This window comes from Sciurus carolinensis, chromosome 2 (genome assembly GCF_902686445.1).
Source record: "Sciurus carolinensis chromosome 2, mSciCar1.2, whole genome shotgun sequence".
NCBI classification, from domain to species: domain Eukaryota; kingdom Metazoa; phylum Chordata; class Mammalia; order Rodentia; family Sciuridae; genus Sciurus; species Sciurus carolinensis.
This window is the reverse complement of record NC_062214.1, coordinates 163,247,452-163,260,658: the sequence shown is the minus strand read 5'-3', so window position 1 is coordinate 163,260,658 and position 13,207 is coordinate 163,247,452. Positions and strand designations below refer to the sequence as shown.

Here is a 13,207-nt window from a genome sequence, read left to right as displayed (position 1 = left end):
TCCCCATAGACTCTGAGAACATTGTCCAAATACTTCTGCATGCAAAATCCACCAAAATCAAACCACAAATCCTCTCCTCTCTCCATTTTTCTCTTCCACCATATTCTGCCATGAACCTGTGTTTTTCTTCAGCCTGAAAATGACTTTCCTCCATTCTCTACCCATAAAAACCTTCTTGGATCATTTAAGACCCAGCTACACTCGCCCAGCTCAACTGTGCTACAAAATTAGCCCTAACGTCCCCACAGCTGGCATGGGTCACCACTTGCTTTATGCACCCACTGTGCCTTGCCAGCACCGCAGCTGGCCCCTCTTCCATTCTAGATCATACTAAACAACCTGCTAACGAGGCCATCTCCCCCATTCCTCAGAATTGGAGACCACGTCTAATTCATTTCTGACTTCCCCCTGACACCTGTCACCTAGCCCCTGTACTCTGCACCCATGAACTGAACATAGGAACTAACTCTTATTGCCATGAGTTCTGTGGATACTGTACTATTACCTATACTAGCTCAGTAATACTCACAAATTCTTATAAAGCATGTGGTATTTTAGCTTCACTTTCACTCAGAGTGGTTATGTAAGTTGCCCCAATTAATACAGTTAGTATATGGTGAAGCTAGGATTTGAACCAATGTCAGACTGACTTCAGAAGCTGTCCTATCACTTCACTATATCACAGACATTTCTAATTCACTCATTCCTCTGCAGTTATGCACATGGGAGTATGAAGCTGAAAGTCTCAGCAAATTATGCTTTATCCCATCAGCACATGGAAGCCGTCTGGGTTCTGCAGTAGTCTAGAAGCATCAACAGGCAGATTCTCGGTGTACCAGATTCATTTATTTTTCTCCTTTCTTACCCTGACTCCCACCGAGCCCACTTCCCCTGAAAACAAATCAAAAGAAAAATGATTTAGAAGATAGGGACAGGAAAAGCATTCAATCCTTCATTCTTCACGGTACACGCAATAATGCTATCAAGTTTAACAGGCATGTATAATGCAAAAGAATATGCTGGATCATTTCAAAACATGCTTTCCCTGCTCAAACCTGAAATCAACAGCAGTTGCTAAGAAAACACACAGCCAACTGCAAAACACCGTGATGACTCACGGAAGGAGGAGCAAGCTCCCCCTCCAAGTCTCAGAAACATCGCCAACAGAGAGTCTTTGTGACCAAATCATCAAACTGTGTTTGCAAACATTCAGGAGTTCCTTCTCATCCAGGTCAGAAGGGAATATAATCAGCTCTGGACTAAACACTTAAAGAGAATTAATTATTACCCAACAAAGTTGAAGCTTCCTATAAAGAAAAAAAAGTGCAGACTCCAAAGGTAACAGACTCTCTATTAAACAAAGACCTATTAACAGGAAAAATTCTTACTCAATATCATCAAATGAATGATTATAAAGGATATTTTAACAAGAGCATGCTAGTAACTTATTTTCATTGCTAACATAAAAGTGTGAAAAATAAAACACATGTTTAACTTGTTAATAACAGAACTTACAAGTCATTTCTCTCCCCACCCCTTTCTAAATCATTAGATCAAATTTTTGATCTAAAAGTTCTACCACTACCAAACAATCCCATCATGTGTTGGTTACAACCATCCATAATACTAATAGCTTAGAGATATCTGAGTTGTAGCTATCTGAGATATTTTATTGTTGCCTTTATTTTTTGTTCTTATGGTTTTTGTTTTTAGTTTGGGGGACTTGGAGAATGGTTATGAATAGCTTTATTTATTTTTGTTGAAATTTACACTTAAAATTTCTTCCTGAGAGCTGGGAATATAGCTCAGTTGGTAGAGTGCTTGCCTTGTATGTACAAAGCCCTGGGTTCAAACCCCAGCACCACAAAAAAAAATAATAAATTCCTCCTGAGTAATTAGTATTTTTAAATTAGCTAACTCTTATGGTATGATCCCTTAACTAATGAATCATACAGAAGCAGCTAAGCATGAAGACATTAGTCCTAAGTGATACAATCAGCTTTTCCTCAGGACACCACTCTTGTGCTCCTAAGCCAAGCATGAGAAGACAGGCACCATGTTGTGTAAATCAGTTCTGCCCTTCCCCACCAAACACAGCATCTCACAGCCTCATCACTGACAAAATGTGTTATCTCTAACCTTGACGAAAAGACTGCACGTACTCTTTTCACTCAGATGAGTGGATTTTCCCCCTTTTTTGGTGCTAGGGATGAAACCCAGGGCCTCCACAAATATCAAGCATGCACTTACCACTGAGCTACATCCCCAGCCCAAGGATTTTTTCTTTTAATTACTCTGCATCCTGACATGCTATATAACTTTTCTAAGGGAGGCAACATAACTGCTGAAAGGAATAGTAAGAATTCTTAATTTACATGTAAAAATCAACCCCCAAACCTTTTAAACTTTCTAATACCTACACTTCCCCAAAACCTACTTTTCAAATTAAAATTTCTTCTTCCAGAGCATGGATATATATATATTCTTTCTTACTTTATATATACATATATATCTACATATAAAGAATATATATATATATTCTTTCTTACTTTTCTGGAATATTATCTATAAGTACAATGTACAGATTGCTAACACAATGAGGAGTGTCCATAAAATGCTTTAATAATGTATTTACAGTAGTCGTAGGCACACTTATTTTCAATGCATTTTATGTTACTAGGAATACATATATATATATATGTATATACATACATACACACACACACACACATGTGTCCACACTGGTTGTTTTGTTTTACCTGCTTTTATATAAAAGAACTCTAGACAAATTTGATCATTCATGTGGTTTAGTTTCAAATTAGTTTTAAATATCTTAATATCTCAAATAATTAAAAATCTAATTATGGGCTGGAATTGTAGCTCAGTGGTAGAGTGCTTGCCTAGCATGTGTGAGGCCCTGGGTTCAATTCTCAGCACCACATACAAATACATAAATAAAGGTTCATCAACAACTAATAAAAATATTTTTAAATCTAATTATTTATCAATGAAATGATGTGATATATGAAATTTTCTTCAAAATAATCCAGCATACGGGGGAAAACGAAAGGGCAAAGTTAAAACCAGATTGGCAGAAGTTGATTTCTTTTTTCTTTTTTTTTTTTTTGGAAAATGGGTCTCTCAGATTGCCCAAGCTAACCAATGATCCTTCTGCCCCACCCTCCCCAGTAACTGGGATTACAGTTGCCAACCAACACCCGCAGGTCTGAACATAATTATTGGCACTGACTAATGGTTACATAGGAGTTCATTTTACTATTATCTCTACTACTATTATCTCTACTTTTGGATATATTTTAAATTCTTCATAATAAAAAAAATTTTTAATCAATTTACTGGATGGCAATTCCAAAAAACCAAAGGTCAAATGTTCTCTTTGATATGTGGATTCTATCATACCACAAGGGGGAAGGAGGGAAGAATAGAATTTCAGTGGATTAGACAGAAGAGAAGGAAGGGAAGGGAGGAGAGATGGGATTGGGAAAGACGGTGGGATGAATTCGACATAACTTTCCTGTGTTCACAGATGGATACACGACCAGTGAGACTCACATCATGTCCAACCACAAGAATGGGATCCTAATTAAAATGTTATACTCCATGTATGTATAAGACATCAGAATACACTCTGGTATCATGTATATCTAAAAAGAACAAGTAAAAAAAAATTTTTTTTTAATTTATTGGGGGTATAGCTCAGTGGGTTGAGTACTTACTAGCCTGAGGAAGGTCTGGGTTCAATCCCCAGCACCACACCAAAAAAATCCAATTGACTATTGTTCCAGTGCAAACACAACTTTATCATTTTGAATTTGTTTCATCTATATTACAATTATTGTTGGGGTGAGCTTGTTGAGTACTTGTTGAGTACTGGGTATTGAACCCACAGGTGCTCTACATTGAGCTAAATCCCCAGACCTTTTTGTATTTTATTTTGAGGCAGGGTCTCGCTAAGGTACCAAGGCTGGTCTTGAACTTGTGATCCTCTTGCCTCAGCCCCTTGAGTGTCTGTGGTTACAGGTGTGCACCACCACACCCAGAGCAATTGAAGTTTATTTCATATTTTATTAGTACCAACTAGAACTCTTCACCTATACCACGTTTCTAAACCACGTTCACAGACTTGCAGAGCTGGGAAGAAATCTGAGATCATCTAATCCTCTATGTATATCCATAGTTCATAGATGGAGCAGCATCAGAATCACTTTCAAGCCTTGTTAAGACAAATTCCTGGGTAGGTTGGTTGCTGCTGGTCCCCAGATGACACTCTGAGAACCACTACTGTTCTGCTGTCTTACTCTGTTCACACGTCCACTGTCACAATCACCAGTTATCTCACCGGAACTCTTTCTCTTACTAGATAGTTGGCTAAGAGCAAGAGACACTGATTTTCATCAATATGACAGAGCCTAGAAACAACAAATATTTACAAAATAAATTACTTGTTGAATGAATTGAACAGGGATGCATTTGCGTACCCAGACAGAGAAGAGCTACTCAGAGCGGACAATCTGCAAATACTGGCAGTACCTAAAGGAAGACTAAAAGTCAGCCAGACCTAGAGCAACAAGCAGATGCAGACTACAGAGGGATCCCAGCATTGCATCTCAGATGGCAGTTTGCAATCAAATATGGACATGGACAAGTACAAGCTGGAGACTCACTTTTATCAGATGCGTCTCCCTGACCTGAAGCGCTAGGAGAAAGTACTTTTCAACGCACACACCATCAAGGGTGAGAAATGCTTTCAAATTCAGCTTGCGAAGTTTCTCAGGGTCTGGCAAATGTCAACATGGATGAATTACTTCTCCCCATCCACCTCCCTCCTTCTCATGCTACTCAGAGAAAAGAAAAAAAGCCAGTGCACCCATTGGCTGGCGAGTGCTCCAAGCCCAGGTGTTCTGCTTTTCTGATACTCTACAGAGCACTAAAGTATCTTTCCAGTGCAGCAATCTCTGCCCTGTAACAATTCTGTGGATTTAGTTTAAGAAAATGAACTATGCTCTGATTTCTGAATTTCACTTCTTCTTTAAAAGTTTAACTTACAAACTATGAAAATACATGAGAATTCAATAACCTAAACCTTATTTACTTTTTCATTTAACAATATTAAACAATGTTAAAATAAAGAATATAACTAGTGTAACAGCATGGATAAATATATGGGTTTTGTTTCACTTTCTTATTTAAAAGATTATTGGTAATGGGGGGTGGCAGGGGGGCAAGAATGGAGGAAGGAGGGACTGTATAGAGGGAAAAGAGGGGTGGGAGGGGTGGTGGAAATGCAAAAGTAACAGAATGAATCAAACACCATTACCCTAGGTAAATGTATGATTACACAAATGGTATGCCTCTACTTCATGTACAGAGAAACAACATGTATCCATTTGTTTATAATAAAAATAAATTTAAAAAAAAAAGGTAATTGGACTAGGGTCATAGCTCAGGGGTAGAGTACTTGCCTAACATGGATGAGGCACTGGGTTCAATTCTCAGTACCGCACACAAATAAAATAAAATGAAGGTCATTAAAAAAAAAAAAAAAAAAAAGATAATTGACTACTCAGAAAAAAAAGAATGATAATGTAGTATGGGGTTTAGAACAGACGAAAAGTAAAATGTATGATAATAGCATAAAAGTCAAGAGAAATAAAAACGTACTATTATGATTTTCATATTGTACATGAAGTGAAAAAATATCATTTGCAGGTAAATTGTGATGTGTTTTAATAACTACTAAAAGTGGTAGAGTTCTTGCCAAGCATACATGTGGCCCTGGGTTCAATTCCAAGCACCACAGGGGAAAAATTTTTCAATTAATCCCAACAAAGATAGAAGAAGGAAAAGGATACAAAAAGCAGATGAGAAAAACAGAAATAACAAGATTATAGATTTATAATCTAAACATAATAATAATCTAAACATATTATTAATCACTGTAAATGTCTACATACCTCAAATATCTAAAAATTGGCCTGGCACAGTGGTGCACGCCTGTAATCCCAGCAACTCAGGATGCTGAGGCAGAAGGATCACAGATTTGAGGCCAGCCTAGACAACTTAGCAAGACCCTGTCTCAAAATATAAAGTAAGTAAAAAACAGGTTGGGGATGTAACTCAGTAGTAGGCCATTGACTAGCACATGCAAGGTCCTGGGTTCAATCCCTAGTATCGCCATTAATTAAAAAAAAAAAAAAAAAGGTGAAAATTAATTAAACAGAAAATTAATTTTTTAATTTTTTAAAAATTAGAGGGCTGGGGAGATAGCTCAGCTGGTAGAGTGCTTGCCTCACAAGCACAAGGCCCTGAGTTCGATCCCCAGTACCGCAAAAAAAAATAAATAAATAAATTAGAGACTATCAATAGAACAAAAACTGGTTTACTAAAGTCAATAAAATTGATAAACCTCAAGCCTAGAGTTTCTCAACTTCGCACTTTTGACATTTTGGTTGAATGACTGGTTTCTCCTTTGAGGTGATCCTTCCAATGGCAGGATATTCAGCAGCAGCATCCTTGACTTCCACCCACTAGATGCCAAGAGCAAATGCCTCTTGCCTCAGACTAGACATTGTCTCCAAACATCATCTCCAGAAACTGCCAAATATTCCTGGCAGAGTGAGGCAAACTTCCACACACACTCTGCACCATAAACAAAAATCAATGCAAAGTCAATGTACCTAAATATAAAACTAAAAACTGTAAGCCTTTTAGGAAAAAAAGAAAAAGAACAAAAAAATAGGAGAAAATCTTTGTGACCTTGAGTTAGATAAAGACTTCTTAGATATAACACCCAAAAGTACATTCCATGAAGAATAAATTGATAACTTGGATTTCATCAAAATTATGAACAGTATCTTCAAAGGATACAGTTAAGGAATGAAAGACATTGTTATGGTTTGAACGTACCCTCCAAAACTGCTGAAATGTAATTATCGCTGTAACGGTATTAGAGGTGGGACATTTAAAAGGTGATGGATTGATGCTATCATGGTGGGAAATGGGCCCTTGCCCTCTTTTCTCTTCTACAGTAGGATGGTACAACAAGAAGGCACCCACTTTTTGTCCATTATGAATTTCCCAGTTTATGGTATTCTGTTATACCAGCACAAAACACACTGAGACAAGATCAGAAGCAAATACTTGAAAATGATGTATCTGATAAAGGACTTGTATTCAGAAAATGCAAAGAACCCTCAGAACAACACAAGAAAAAAATGGCAAAAACATGCATACTTCAACAAAGGCGATATACAGATGTCATATAAGTATATAAAAAGATGCCCGAATCGGGCTGGGGATATAGCTCAGTTGGTAGAGTGCTTGTCTCACATGCACCGGGCCCTGGGTTCAATCCCCAGCACCACCAGGGGAGGGGGAAAAAAAAAAAAAAAAAAGTTCAAATAATTAATCATCAGAGAAATACAAATTCAAACCACAATGAGATCCCACCATTAGTTGACCCATGAGAATCCTGACCACAACAACTGTTGGCAAGGATGTGGAGGAAATGAAACTCTCAAACACTACTTCGGGAATGTAAAATGATATAACCCTATTGGAAAAGTGTGAGTGTTTCTTTAAGTTAAATAACTACCTATCATATGATCCAGTCCTTTTACCTTACACCTTTACCCCAGGGGAAATGAAAACAGATGTGCATACTGTACACAAGACTGTACACAATGCTCATAGCAATTTTACTTTTAAAAGTCAAAGACAGGAAATAACCCAAATGTCTATCGAAGGGCATATAGATAAATGCACTGAAGTTTATCAATACAATGGAATACTTCTGAGCAATAAAAAAGAAAAAAACTATCGATACACACATGATACACACAATACCGTGACTAAGTCTCAATATTAATATATTAATTATGCTAAGTGAAAGAAGCCCAGGCCAAGAAGAGAACATTCTCTACATTTCCATTCATGTAAATTTTTAAATGCCAACATATCCATAGGGTCAGAATGCTATCAATGGTTGTGTGGGCAAGGGGTGGGGGAAGAAATGGTTTCACAGGTCTATGTGTAAGTCAAAACCTTATCAAGCCCAGCATGATGGCACATGCCTATACTACTTAGGAGCTGAGGCAGAAGGATACCTTGGGCGCAGAAGATCAAGATGTACCTGGGCAACAGAGTGAGACCCCCCATCTCAAAAAATGAAATAAAAATATTTAATATTTAAATATTAAAATTTAAATATGGGCACTTACTATGTGCCAATTATATTCAATAAAGCTGTTTAAAAATTTATCATGGAAAACCAAAAATTTAAGCTAACAATCAAAAAAGAACATAGACTCAGGCTGTAACTCAGTGGTAGAGTGCTTGCCTAGCATGCATGAGGCCCTGATTGTAACCTGGGGGTGGGGGGGAGCCCTAAAACTTTCATGAACAATTACAGGTTCAGACATAAGTGATTTTATAATATTCCATATAATCATTTATTAGCTGAAAATAGGAAGGGGGACATTCAACATCAGTCAAAGCAAGTCTTGCTATATTTAAGCCTTGGAGGATATGCTATTGCATTTAATATTAATATTATTTCTTGATTAAGATGCACCTAAACTGAAATATTTCATAATAATAAAAAAAGGAAAATTATTTCATTTTTTCCAATTTGGTCTTCCCACACCAAGGCAGAACTAGGTACTTCCCTCCTCCCACAGCCCCCAGGGTACATCTTTTCTGCCACTGCCACATGTGTATTACAATGACTTGTCTTCCCACTGGACTATCAGGATAGGGACCTTGTCTTCTGATCTTGGCATAGTGGGGAAACATAAGTGCTCTGGAGTCAGAGAGCCTGGCTTCCTATCCTTGGCTCTGCCATTTACCTACTGTTATCACAGAAAGATATTTTATCTCCCTGATGACCAGTTTTTTTAACCATAAAACAGGGGTAACAGTGAATATATAAGGATTCAGTTTGCATCTCTAAAAAAGACCCTGCATGATCTGACACCTGATCAGCACTCCATCACTTAGTTCCACCCTCCCTTAAGTTGACTGTGCTCAGCCACAATGACTTTCTCTCACTTCCAATAAACCCACCCACAGCTGAGCTCTCCTGCCTCAAGGCCTTAACACGTGATGTCTTTCTCTGCCTGATCTTCCTTTACGCCTGTCTCTTCTCCACAACCTCCTACCCCACAACAGCATGGCTCATAGTCAAGGCTTAGCTTCAATGTCACCTCCAGAGGCCTTCCCACTAGTAACCCAGGAGCCTCTATGTCTCAGCACTTGGTTGTTCCCTTTCTATTCAACGATGTCCACGCAACAGATGGTTATTGAGAACTACTACATGCCAGGCATTGTTCCAGAACCTAAAGACAGCAGTCAATAAAAGGTCTCTGACAGGGCTCTGATGGAGTGTGTGACGCAGTGGCACAAGATGGACAAGGAAGTAACATCATATGTTAGACAACCAGAAGAGCTACGGAGACAAAAAGTAAGCTAGGAAGGAGGAATGCCAGGATGGTTGTGAATTTAAATCTGGAGGTTCGTGAAGGTTCTCAGACGACAACACAGAACCAAGAAGTGAAGGGGGTCAGGGAGAGAACCCTCAGAGATACGGGGCATCCAGGCAGAGCACAGTAAGTCCAAAGACCCTAAAAAACAGCAAGAGAGCATGTGTGGCTGTACTCACACGAGTAAGGAAGAGAGCAACAGGAAAGGTCAGGAAGGTAATGAGATGAAGGAGCAGGGCACTGAAGAGGCAGCTGGGGGCCACAATCAGGTCTGTGCCACTCACTTAGAGGGAGATGAGACGCCACTAGAGGGTTCTGAAGAGAAGAGTGGGATGATTTATGTTCTAAAACCTGTGATTAGTTTAGTACTGCATTTGATTTTCTGCTTATCTTCCCCACTAGATAAGGGAAGGAACCGCAGCTGCCTGGAGCACCATCATGGCCCAGCCCCAGTACACAATAAAGACTTACAGGCCAGTGAGGTAATCCACGCCAAGCACTTACTGGGACAAAATGAACATTCCATATGTGAGTATCAGTATTTTCCAGATCTCCAGGGTCTAGCACAGTGTCTGCATATGATAGGAGATTGAGTAAATGAAGGAGTAATTTTGTGAAATTACTGAAGATCTATATTTAAAACATGATGAATAAAATTTGTAAAAAGTATGAAAAATTAAATAAAACAGTGAGTAATGACAAATTGTTTTTCATCCTTTGCCTTATTAAGAAGGAATTGATTCAGTTTTTAAATTTTCAATTACACTCTCACCTTATGACACTGAGGACGTGGCTTAATCACTGATTTGTAACTCGGTTCTTTAAAACCCTGCAGCCGGGCTGGGGAGATAGCTCAGTTGGTAAAGTACTTGCCTTGCAAGCACAAGGCCATGGGTTCGATTCCCAGCACCACAAAAAAAACCCTGCAGCCAGTGCCCTGACTTGCACCTGTGATTCCAGTGACTGGAGAGGCTGAGGCAGGGTAGATATCAAGTCACCTTGGCAACTTAGGGAGGCCCTGTCTCAAAATAAAAAAATAAAAAGGCTGGGGAGTGGCCCTGGTTCAATCCCTAGGACCAAAAAACAAAACAAAAACTGCAATATCCTGCAACACTATTACTAATCCACCAAAATGCTAATAAAATTTCAAATTGGGTAAACTTATTCACATGATTTTTTATAACTTTCTTTCTCTCTCTTTTGGTACTGGGGATTGTACCCAGGGCATTTTACCACTAAGCTGCATCCCCGGCCCTTTTAACTTTTTATTTTGAGACAAGGTCTGGCTAAGTTGCTGAGCGCCTCACTACATTGCTGAGGCTGGCCTCAAACGTGCAATCCTCCTGCCTTGGCCTTCTGAGTCCCAGTCGGTGGAATTACAGACCGGCTCTCTGGCACAAGGTTTAAAACAATCTTAAGTGTACAAGGCTGGCTGATCCAAACTGGTCTGCTTTTGAATCCTGTATCCAAATAAAGGCTCATTAACTCAAACATGTGGATCAAGACATAAACATTTCCACCTTTTACCCATTTTCACATCTCCAGACTCTTCATCATGAAAACTTCATGTGAATTACACCTGTTCCCACGGCCAGGAAGGTAGGGAGCAGAGGGGACAGGCGGGCGGGGCTAAGGTCATATAGTAATTATTCCAGGAAAAGCCCTTGGGAGTCTGAAGAGTTTTCCAGAAAGAAAACTGGAGAAGTCATGCATTAAAATGTGCAAACGCACCAAATATTCCACCCCATAAAAATGGAACACTCACTGTCCCTTGACGCCGTTTACGGGATCTCAGAAGCCCAGGTATGTTTCACTGCATTCCCCACCTCTGAAAATGATAGAACTCATCCTAGTATAACCACACAGTATCTGCAACGAGGCCTTCGGATCTATGGAAACTTTTGGATAGGCAGATGAGAGTTGCCTGAAATCAAACAAACTTTGAAAAGAAAAATAAAAAAAAAAGAGCGTCGCGAAAGTGTTCCGCGGCTAGACAGAACCCCCACGGCTGGGCTCTGACTTGCTGGTGCTTGTACACAATCGCGCCTGCTGGCATCCAGCTCAGACGCTCCCTTCCACTAGGGGAGGGGAAAATAATAACTTTAGGAAATAACAGGCGTCCACAAAGGCAGATGTTACACAGGACTTCTCAACCTCCACCTAATAAAGCGGCTCAGGTCCTTTGCAGCAGCACTGATTGCCTACGCAGCAGCCCCCGCCCCGCGCCCCCTTTTAACAGAAGGAAAATAACCTAAGGAGGAGAAGGGGCTATCGTCAGACCCTAAAGGCAATTTCAGACAACAAAGACCCCAAGCCATCAAAATGGAATTATAATCGCCGCCGTCCGAGTGCCCCCCCTCCACCCTCGCAGAGGCGCTTCGCTGCCCCGCCCGCCGCTGTTCCTCGAGTGCCGGGGCTGGCGGGTCCCCGCGCCCTCTCCGGCCCCCAAGCGCCGGGCCCGCAGGTTCTCCGTCCCGGGGGCGAGCCTCGCACCGCCCACGATTTGGCAACCTCTGCGCCGCAGCTCTGGGCGTTCTGTCTCACGCGGCGTTCAAAATCTTTCCCGCCCAGGCGTGACGCGAGGAATGAAAACAATCAGCCCACCCCGAGCTCCGGGGCCTGGGCCCGGGCGGGGGCTGCGGAGCACCCGGCCGACCTCCCGCGCCGCCCCTTCCCGAGCTCGGCGGACCGGCGGGCTGGGGCCCGGAGGTGACACAAAGAAGCTGGAGAGACAAACGCCACCCGCTGGTGCTCGCTCCAATCCCCGGAGCGCCCCGCCCGCTGACAAGTTTGCAGCGCCCTCCACGCATCCCGCTCTCCCCACCCGCGCAAAGTTTCCCGTGGCCGGGCTCGGACCCCGGCCTCCGGTCTCTTTCCGTCTCCCGTCGCCCCCGCCCCCGGCTCGGGGACCTTTCCCTCCCTCACTCCGGCACCTTACCCGCCCTCCCGCTCTCTCCGGGGTGCACCGGGGTGCTGGGGCCCCGCGGCCGCGCTCACCCGCCGTCCGCCCGGCCGCGAGGCGAGGGCACGGGCCGGGGCCGCCCAGGTCGGCGCTCCGTGTGCCCCTCTCCCTAGATCGCACCTTTCGCTGGTTTTCGGTCTCGGTTTTCGGTCCAGCCGAAGGCTCTGGGCGCAGCACAGCGCGCTCCGCTCCTTGGCGCTCGGAAGCTACAAACCACGCCCCGCGCCTTCCCCGCCCGCCGCCCGCCGAGTCCCGCGCTCGCCGCTCCGCGGCCAGTGTGGAGCGCGCCCGCCAGCGCCGGAGGCGGGGCAGCTGGCCTCCCCGGAGGCCCGGCCACAGCCCGGCCACCGCAACTTTCTTTCGGTGTTTTGGAACCTCGGAGGTGGTGCGAGGAAGATGCTAACTCTGAGGGCAGGTTAACGCCCCCTTCGTACCCGCGGCTGGCGGAAAAGGGGTTACAACTCGCGCAAGACGCTTTTCTGGTCGGCTTCGGCTTCTCCAGCATTCGTGAGCTCCTGGGTCTTGGAAGTGGCGATAAGAGAGCAGATCTGCGGTTAGCTACCAGACTTGAGCAAGTCTTTTAACCCTTGTGGGCCCTTTGCACAATGAGAAATTTTGATTAAATGGCTTTAAAAATCTGGATCAGTGTTTCTTTCAGTGTCTCATAGTGGCACAGACTTCAGGGTCACCTGAAGCGATGGGGAGGCGCCTGTTAACAATGCAGATTACTGTCTCTCCCTCCTCC

At 42.4% G+C, this 13,207-nt stretch overlaps 1 protein-coding gene across 4 annotated transcripts in view; it reads right to left on the bottom strand.

Annotated features, from left to right (window-relative positions):
* The window catches only part of Syne2 (spectrin repeat containing nuclear envelope protein 2), a 319,905-nt gene extending 307,227 nt beyond the window's left edge, over window positions 1-12,678 (bottom strand). For 3 of the 4 annotated variants that reach the window (XM_047541761.1, XM_047541763.1, XM_047541765.1), the window contains exon 1: window positions 12,498-12,603. The gene's annotated coding sequence lies outside the window, so the exon portion shown is untranslated. Of the gene's footprint in view, window positions 1-12,497 lie in introns of all 4 variants that reach the window. The other variant, XM_047541762.1, reaches the window with a different exon arrangement.
* Between the last annotated feature and the right edge of the window lie 529 nt (window positions 12,679-13,207).